This window comes from Larimichthys crocea, chromosome XIII (genome assembly GCF_000972845.2).
Source record: "Larimichthys crocea isolate SSNF chromosome XIII, L_crocea_2.0, whole genome shotgun sequence".
Lineage (NCBI taxonomy): Eukaryota > Metazoa > Chordata > Actinopteri > Sciaenidae > Larimichthys > Larimichthys crocea.
In genome coordinates this window covers 13,602,088-13,610,511 of record NC_040023.1, presented here as the reverse complement: position 1 = coordinate 13,610,511, position 8,424 = coordinate 13,602,088, and the positions used below count along the sequence as shown (strand labels likewise).

Genomic DNA, 8,424 nt, shown 5'->3' with positions numbered 1-8,424 from the left:
CAAGCCCACCGATGACGATTGAACACCCTGTTTCTCCCTCCTTGACATGTTTCCTGAGAAACAAAAGCTCAATGTGAGCTGCGGTTGGACTGTACCCAGAATTAGCTGACCTGCTGACACTTCACATTTTAACTAATAGATTTCTACGTGTATAAGCCATCAATTGGCATCCAAGCGTGCTCGGCTATTCTTTGTGTTTGATGCTAATTGTTATTTTATGCAAATGTTTTACGTGAAACTCTAAACACTGGGCAAACTCAATGGCGCCGTGGCTTAGATGTTAAAGTGACTGGCTAGTAAAAAGGAATCCTGGGTTAAAATCCCACGGGCCACCTGTTTCTGACGTCCGGTTAGGGTGCGCGCCATTTCCCCGCCGATGGAAAGCACTCTCACTCAAGTGCAACCAAGTCACTTAAAAATTTTCGAGACAAGGCCCGGCTAAGCATCGTTAGATTCCCTAAAAATCGCTCGGCTGTTAACCGAGGGTGGTGGTTCAAGCCCACCCAGGGACCGATGAACCCTGTTCTCCTTGACATGGTTTCCTTGAGAAACAAAGCTCATGTGAGCTGCTGTTGGACTGTAACCAGATGAGCTAACTGCTGAAACTTCTCCAGGTGACTACCATTCAGTTTATATAAGGCCATCACATGGCATCCAATGGTGCTTCTTTTGGTGAATATGCTATTCCTCTTTCATGCAAATGTTTACTTGTGTTGTTAACTCTAAAACATGAGCTATCAATGCGCCGTGGCTTAGATGGGTAAAGTGCCAGCGCGCTCGGCTGTAACCGAGAGGTTGGTGGTTCAGCCACCCAGGGCGATGGGTGGAAAGTGGTAGGAAAAACCCAAGTCAACGTAAAAATGTTGAGCAAGCCACTGCTAAGCAATCGTGATTCCTCTAAAGCAGCAAGGCATGGAAATCTTTTTGAGGCCTGTTTTTGTGACCCTGGCCTCTCACTTTTCACGTTCAATGGAACGACTGGAGAAACAGGTAATTTGGGTAGAAAAAACAAAGCAGCAAAAAGCTAGTCTCTGTGGCGCAATCGGGCCAGCGCGCTCGGCTGTGAACCGAGAGGTTTGGTGTTCAAAGCCCACCCAGGGACGATGAACCCTGTTCTTCTCCCTGACATGTTTCCTTGAGAAACCAAAGCTCAGTGAGCTGCTGTTGGACTGTACCCAGAAATGAGCTGAACTGCTGAAACTTCCCAGTGACTAACGACATGCGGCGTTTTATAGCCATCACATGGCATCCAAAGTGGCTCTGCTAATTCTTTTGTTTGAATTCTAATTTTTCATTTCTCATGCCAATGTTACTTTAAAATCTAAAACATGAGCTTATCAATGGCGCCGGTGGCTTAGATGGTTTAAAGTGCCTGTCTAGTAAACAGGAGATCCTGGGTTCAAATCCCAGCGGTGCCTGTTTTTGACGTCGGTTATGGTAGCGCGCCATTCCACTAACCGATGGAAAGCACTCCACATCAGGTCAACCAATGTCAACTTAAAATGTTGAGCCAAGCCACTGCAAGCAAATCGTGATTCCTCTGAAAGCAGCAAGTCCATGAATCTTTTTGAGCTGTTTTGTTGACCTCTGGCCTCTCACTTTTCAAGTTCAATGGAACCGACCTGGAGAAACGGTAATTTTGGTAGGAAAACAAAGCAGAAAAAGTAGGTCTCTGTGGCGCAATCGGCCAGCGCGCTCGGCTGTTAACCGAGAGGTTGGTGATTCAAGCCCACCCAGGGACGATGAAACCCTGTTCTCCCTTGACATGTTCCTTGAGAAACAAAAGCTCATGTGATCTGCTCTTGGACTGTACCCAGAATGAGCTGAACTGCTGCAAATCTCCAGGTGACAAAGATTCTACGTTTAAGCCATCACAATGGCATCCAAATGTGCTTGTTCTTTTGTGAATGCTAATTTCTTTCATGCAAATGTTTACTTTAAACCTAAAAAATGAGCTATTCAATGGCGCCGTGGCTAGATGTTTAAAGTGCCTGCTAGTAACAGGAGTCCTGGGTGTCAAATCCCAGCGGCCCGGTTTTTTGACGTCGTTATGGTAGCGCGCCATTCCCGCCGATGGAAAGCACTCTCACATCAAGTGAACCAAGTCAACTTAAAAAATTCGAGCCAGCCCACTGCTAAGCAATCGTGATTCCTCTAAAGCAGCAAGTCCATGAAATCTTTTTTGAACTGTTTTGTTGACCTGACCTCTCACTTTTCAAGTTCAATGGAACCGACGGAGAAACAGTTAATTTGGTAGGAAAACAAAGCAGCAAAAAGACTAGGTCCTCGTGGCGCAATCGCCCAGCGCGCTCGGCTGTTAACCGAGAGGTTGGTGGTGTTCAAGCCCACCCAGGGACGAGTGAAACCTGTTCTCCCTTGGACATGTTCCTTGAGAAACAAAAGCTCATGTGACTGCTGTTGGACTGTACCAGAATGAGCTGAACTGGCTGAAACTTCTCCAGGTGACTAACACATTCTACGTTAATAAGCCATCACATGGCATCAGGGAAAAAGAAGGGCATTGCTTTTTTGTGTGAATGCTAATTTCTTTCATGCAAATGTTTACTTTAAACTCTAAAACATGAGCTATCAATGGCGCCGTGGCTTAGATGGTTAAAGTGCCTGTCTAGTAAACAGGAGATCCTGGGTTCAAATCCCAGCGGTGCCTGTTTTTGACGTCGGTTATGGTAGCGCGCCATTCCCACCGATGGAAAGCACTCTCACATCGAGTGCAACCAAGTCAACTTAAAATTGTCGAGCCAAGCCCACTGCTAAGCAATCGTGATTCCCTAAAGCAGCAAGTCCATGGAATCTTTTGAAGCTGTTTTGTTGACCCTGACCCTCCACTTTTCAAGTTCAATGGAACCGACTGGAAAACAGTTAATTTGGTAGGAAAACAAAGCACAAAAAGATAGGTCTCTGGGGCGCAATTGGCCAGCGCGCTCGGCTGTTAACCGAGAGGTTGGTGATTCAAGCCCACCCAGGGACGATGAAACCCTGTTCTCCCTTGACATGTTCCTTGAGAAACAAAAGCTCATGTGACCTGCTCTTGGACTGTACCCAGAATGAGCTGAACAGCTCAAATTTCTCCAGGTGACTAATAGATTTCTGTGTTTATAGCCATCACATGGCATCCAAATGTGCTTCTGTGTTTTGTGTGAATGCTAATTTCATTTCATGCAAATTGTTTTACTTTAAACTCTAAAACAGAGCGATCAATGGCCGTGGTTAGAGGGTTAAAGTTGCTTGTCTAGTAAACAGGAGATCCGTGGGTTCAAATCCCAGCGTGCCTGTTTTTGACGTCGGTTATGGTAGCGCGCATTCCGCCGATGGAAAGCACCTCACATCGAGTGCAACCAAGTCAACTTAAAATTTGAGCCAAGCCACTGCTAAGCAATCGTGATGTCCTCTAAAGCAGCAAGTCTGGAATCTTTTTGACTGTTTTGTTGACCCTGACCTCTCACTTTTTCAAGTTCAATGGAACCGACTGGAGAAACAGTTTAATTGGTAGGAAAACAAAGCAGCACAAAAGATAGGTCTCTGTGGCGCAATCGGCCAGCGCGCTCGGCTGTTAAACCGAGAGGTTGGGTGGTTTCAGCCCACCCAGGGACGAGAAACCCTGCTTCTCACTTGACATGTTCCCTTGAGAAACAAAGCTCATGTGAGCTGCTGCTTGGACCGTACCCAGAATGAGCTGAACCTGCAAACTTCTCAGGTGACTAATCGATTCGTGTTTAATAGCCATCACATGGCATCCAAACTGCTGTCTTTTGTGTGAATGCTAATTTCTTTCATGCAAAGTTTTACTTAAAAATCTAAAACATGAGCTATCAATGGACCGTGGCTAGATGGTTAAAGGGCCTGTCTAGTAAACAGGAGTCCTGGGTTCAAATCCCAGCGGTGCTGTTTTTTGACGTCGTTTATGGTAGCCGCGCCATTCCCGCCGATGGAAAGCACTCTCCACGAGTGCAACACAACACCAAGTCACTAAAAATGTTGAGCCAAGCACTGCTAAGCAATCGTGATTCCTCTAAAGCAGCAAGTCCATGAAATCTTTTTGAATGTTTTTGTTGACCCTGACCTCTCACTTTTCAAGTTCATGGAAACCGACTGGAGAAACAGTTAATTTGGTAGGAAAACAAAGCAGCAAAAAGATAGGTCTCTGTGGCGCAATCGGCCAGCGCGCTCGGCTGTTAACCGAGAGGTTGGTGGTTCAAGCCCACCCAGGGACGATGAAACCCTGTTCTCCCTTGACATGTTCCTTGAGAAACAAAAGCTCATGTGAGCTGCTCGTTGGACTGTACCCAGATGAGCTGAACATGCTGAAACTTCTCCAGTGACTAACATAGATTCTGTGTTATATGCCATCACATGCACCAATGTGCTATGCTTTCTTTTGTGTGAATGCTAATTCTTTTCATGCAAATGTTTACTTTAAACTCTAAAACATGAGCTATCAATGGTGCCGGGGTTTAGATGGTTAAAGTGCTGTCAGTAAACAGGAGAATCCTGGGTTCAAATCCCAGCGGGTGCTGGTTTTTGACGTGGGTTTATGGTAGCGCGCCATCCCACCGATGGAAAGCACTCTCACATCGAGTGCAACCAAGTCAACTTAAAATGTTCGAGCCAAGCCACTGCTAAGCAATCGTGATTCCTCTAAAGCAGCAAGTCCATGGAATCTTTTTTGAGCCTGTTTTGTTGTCCCTGGCCTCTCACTTTTCAAGTTCAATGGAACCGACTGGAGAAACAGTTAATTGGTAGGAAAACAAAGCAGCAAAAAGATAGGTCTCTGTGGCGCAATCGGCCAGCGCGCTCGGCTGTTAACCGAGAGGTTGGTGGTTCAAGCCCACCAGGGACGATGAAACCCTTTCTCCGTCTCCCTTGACAGTTCCTTGAGAAACAAAAGCTCATGTGAGCTGCGTTGGACTGTACCCAGAATGAGCTGACACTGCTGAAACTCTACAGGTGACTAACGATTCTAGTTTATAGCCTCACAATGGCATCCAAACGTGCTTATTTTGTGTGAATGCCTAATTTCTTTCATGCAAATGTTTACTTAAACTCTAAAACATGAGCTATCAATGGCGCCGTGGCTTAAGATGGTTAAAGTGCCTGTCAGTAAACAGGAGATCCTGGGTTCAAATCCAGCGGGCCTGTTTTTGACGGAGGTTAGGGTAGCGCGCCATTCCTCCCGGCCGATGGAAAGCACTCTCACATCCGAGTGCAACAAGTCAACGTAAAAATTTCGAGCCAAGCCACTGCTAACAATCGTGAATTCCCTAAAGCAGCAATTTCCATGGAAATCTTTTTGACTGTTTTTTTGACCTGACCCTGCTCACTTTTCAAGTTCAATGGAACCGACGGAGAAACAGTTAATTTGGTAGGAAAACAAAGCAGCAAAAGATAGGTCTCTGTGGCGCAATCAGCCAGCGCGCTCGCTGTTAACCGAGAGGTTGGTGATTCAAGCCCCACCCAGGACGATGAAACCCTGGTCTCCCTTGACATGTTCCTGAGAACAAAAGTCATGTGATCTCTGCTCTTGGGACTGTACCCAGAAATGAGCTGACACTCAAATTTACTCCAGGTGACTAATAGATTGTGTTTTGTATAGCCATCACATGGCATCCAAAGTGCTATCTGCTGGTTCTTTGTGTGAATGCTAATTTCATTTTATGCAAATGTTTACTTAAACTCTAAACACAGCTGGTCAATGGCGCCGTGGCTTAGATGTTAAAGTCCTGTCAGTAAACAGGAGTCCCTGGGTTCAAATCCCACGGCGCTGTTTTTTGACGTCGGTTATGGTAGCGCGCCATTCCCGCCGATGGAAAGCACTCCACATCAACAAGTCCAACACCAAGCACTGCTAAGCAATCGTGATTCCCTAAAGCAGCAAGTCAGAGATCTTTTTGAAATGTTTTGTTGACCTGACCTCCACTTTTAAGTTCAATGAACCGGACTGGAGAAACAGTTAATTTGGTAGGAAAACAAAGCAGGCAAAGCGAGGTCTCGTGGCGCAATCCGCCAGCGCGCTCGGCTGTTAACCGAGAGGTTGGTGTTCAAGCCCACCCAGGGACGATGAAACCTGTTCTCCCTTGACATGTTCCTTGAGAAACAAAAGCTCATGTGAGCTGCTGTTGGACTGTACCCAGAATGAGCTGAACTGCTGAAACTTCTCCAGGTGACTAACATTCTATCGTTTATAGAGCCATCACATGCATCCAAATGTGCTTCTCTTTTGTGTGAATGCTAATTTCTTTCATGCCAATTTTACTTTAAACTCTAAAAACATGAGCTATCAATGGGCCGAGTTTAGATGGTTAAAGTGCTGTCAGTAAACAGGATCCTGGTGTCAAATCCCAGCGGTGCTGTTTTTGACGTCGGTTATGGTAGCGCGCCATTCCCACCGATGGAAAGCACTCTCACTACAATCAAGTCAAACCAAGTCAACTTAAAAATGTTCGAGCCAAGCCACTGCTAAAGCAATCGTGATTCCTCTAAAGCAGCAAGTCCATGGAATCTTTTTGAGCTGTTTTGTTGACCGTGGCCTCTCACTTTTCAAGTTCAATGGAACCGACTGGAGAAACAGTAAATTTGGTAGGAAAACAAGCAGCAAAAAGATAGGTTCTGTGGCGCAAATCGGCCAGCGCGCTCGGCTGTTAACCGAGAGGTTGGTGGTTTTCAAGCCCACCCAGGGACAATGAAACCTGTTCCTCCCTTGACATGTTCCTTGAGAAACAAAGCTCATGTGATCTGCTGTTGAACGTCTACCCACAATGAGCTGAACTCGAAATTCTCCAGGTGACTAAACTTCTGCTAACCTTTTATTGGCATCAAAATGTGCTAGACTGTTTGTGTGGAATGCTATTTCTTTCAATGCAAATGTTTACTTTAAACTTCTAAAACATGAGCTATCAATGGCGCCGTGGCTTAGATGGTTAAAGTGCCTGTCTAGTAAACAGGAGATCCTGGGTCAAATCCAGCGGCACCTGTTTTTGACGTCGGTTATGGTAGCGGCGCCATCCCAGCCGATGAAAGCACTCTCACATCAAGTGCAACCAAGTCAACTTAAAAATTTCGAGCCAACCACTGCTAAGCAAACAAATGATGCCTCTAAAGCAGCAAGTCCATGAATCTTTTTGAACTGTTTTGTTGACCCTGACCCTCACTTTTCAAAGTTCAATGAACCGGACGGAGAAACAGTTAATTTGGTAGGAAAACAAAGCGAGCAAAAAGCTAGGTCTCGTGGCGCAATCGCCAGCGCGCTCGCTGGTAAAACGAGAGGTTGGTGATTCAAGCCCACCCGAGACGATGAAACCCTGTTTCTCCCTAGACATGTTCCTTGAGAAACAAAAGCTCATGTGAGCTGCTGTTGGACTGTACCCAGAATGGAGCTGACCTGCTGAAACTTGCTACAGGTGACAATAATCTAGTTTATAGCCCATCACAATGGCATCCAAACGTGTTGCTAATCTTTTGTTGTGACATTCTAATTTTTTTTTGGCAAATGTTTTACTTGAAAACGCTAAAACACTGCACGCTAATGGCGCCGTGGCTTAGATGGTTAAAGTGGCCTTGTCTAGTAACAGGAGATCTGGGTTCAAATCCCAGCGGTCATGTTTTTGACGTCGGTTATGGGAGCGCGCCATTCCCGCCGATGGAAACAACTCCTCACATCAGTGCAACCAAGTCACTTAAAAATTCGAGCCAAGCCACTGCTAAGCAATCGTGATCATCTAAAGCGCAATTCCATGGAATCTTTTTGAAGCTGTTTTGTTGCCCCTGACCCTCACTTTTAAGTTCAATGGAACCGACTGGAGAAACAGTTAATTTGGTAGGAAAACAAAGCAGCAAAAAGATAGGTCTCTGTGGCGCAATTGGCCAGCGCGCTCGGCTGTTAACCGAGAGGTTGGTGATTCAAGCCCACCCAGGGACGATGAAACCCTGTTCTCCCTTGACATGTTCCTTGAGAAACAAAAGCTCATGTGAGCTGCTGTTTGGACTGTACCCAGAATGAGCTGAACCAGCTAAACTTTCTCAGGTGACTAATAGATTCTAGTTGTTATAGCCATCACATGGCATCACAAAGTGCTTCTGTTTTTGTGAATGACTAATTTTTGTCAGGCAAATGTTTACTTTAATCGAATAAAACCAAAAAAAAATGAAAAAGCTAATCAATGGGCCTGTGGCTTAGATGGTTAAAGTGCCTGTCTATGAACAGGAGATCCTGCAGGTTCAAATCCCAGCGGTGCCTGTTTTTGACGTAGTTATGGTAGCGCGCCATTCCCGCCGATGAAAAGCACTCTCACATCGTAGTGCAACCAAGGCAACTTAAAAATGTGCGAGCCAAGCCACTGCTAAGCAATCGTGATTCCCTCTAAAGCAGCAATCCATGAAACTTTTTTTGAGCTGTTTGTGTTGACCCTG

At 45.7% G+C, this 8,424-nt stretch overlaps 7 non-coding genes across 7 annotated transcripts; all 7 read left to right on the top strand.

The window, feature by feature from the left end:
* The first annotated feature begins 1,342 nt into the window (after nt 1–1,342).
* On the top strand, nt 1,343–1,418 carry trnat-agu (transfer RNA threonine (anticodon AGU)). The gene has a single exon. It is a non-coding gene; the product is annotated as a tRNA-Thr (tRNA).
* Nucleotides 1,419–1,668: 250 nt separating this feature from the next.
* Nucleotides 1,669–1,742, top strand: trnan-guu (transfer RNA asparagine (anticodon GUU)). The gene has a single exon. It is a non-coding gene; the product is annotated as a tRNA-Asn (tRNA).
* An 852-nt stretch (nt 1,743–2,594) lies between these two features.
* trnat-agu (transfer RNA threonine (anticodon AGU)) lies at nt 2,595–2,668 on the top strand. Its single transcript has one exon. It is a non-coding gene; the product is annotated as a tRNA-Thr (tRNA).
* A 1,166-nt stretch (nt 2,669–3,834) lies between these two features.
* On the top strand, nt 3,835–3,906 carry trnat-agu (transfer RNA threonine (anticodon AGU)). The gene has a single exon. It is a non-coding gene; the product is annotated as a tRNA-Thr (tRNA).
* Nucleotides 3,907–4,158: 252 nt separating this feature from the next.
* Nucleotides 4,159–4,232, top strand: trnan-guu (transfer RNA asparagine (anticodon GUU)). The gene has a single exon. It is a non-coding gene; the product is annotated as a tRNA-Asn (tRNA).
* A 553-nt stretch (nt 4,233–4,785) lies between these two features.
* On the top strand, nt 4,786–4,858 carry trnan-guu (transfer RNA asparagine (anticodon GUU)). The gene has a single exon. It is a non-coding gene; the product is annotated as a tRNA-Asn (tRNA).
* Nucleotides 4,859–7,859: 3,001 nt separating this feature from the next.
* Nucleotides 7,860–7,933, top strand: trnan-guu (transfer RNA asparagine (anticodon GUU)). The gene has a single exon. It is a non-coding gene; the product is annotated as a tRNA-Asn (tRNA).
* The last annotated feature ends 491 nt before the right edge of the window (nt 7,934–8,424 follow it).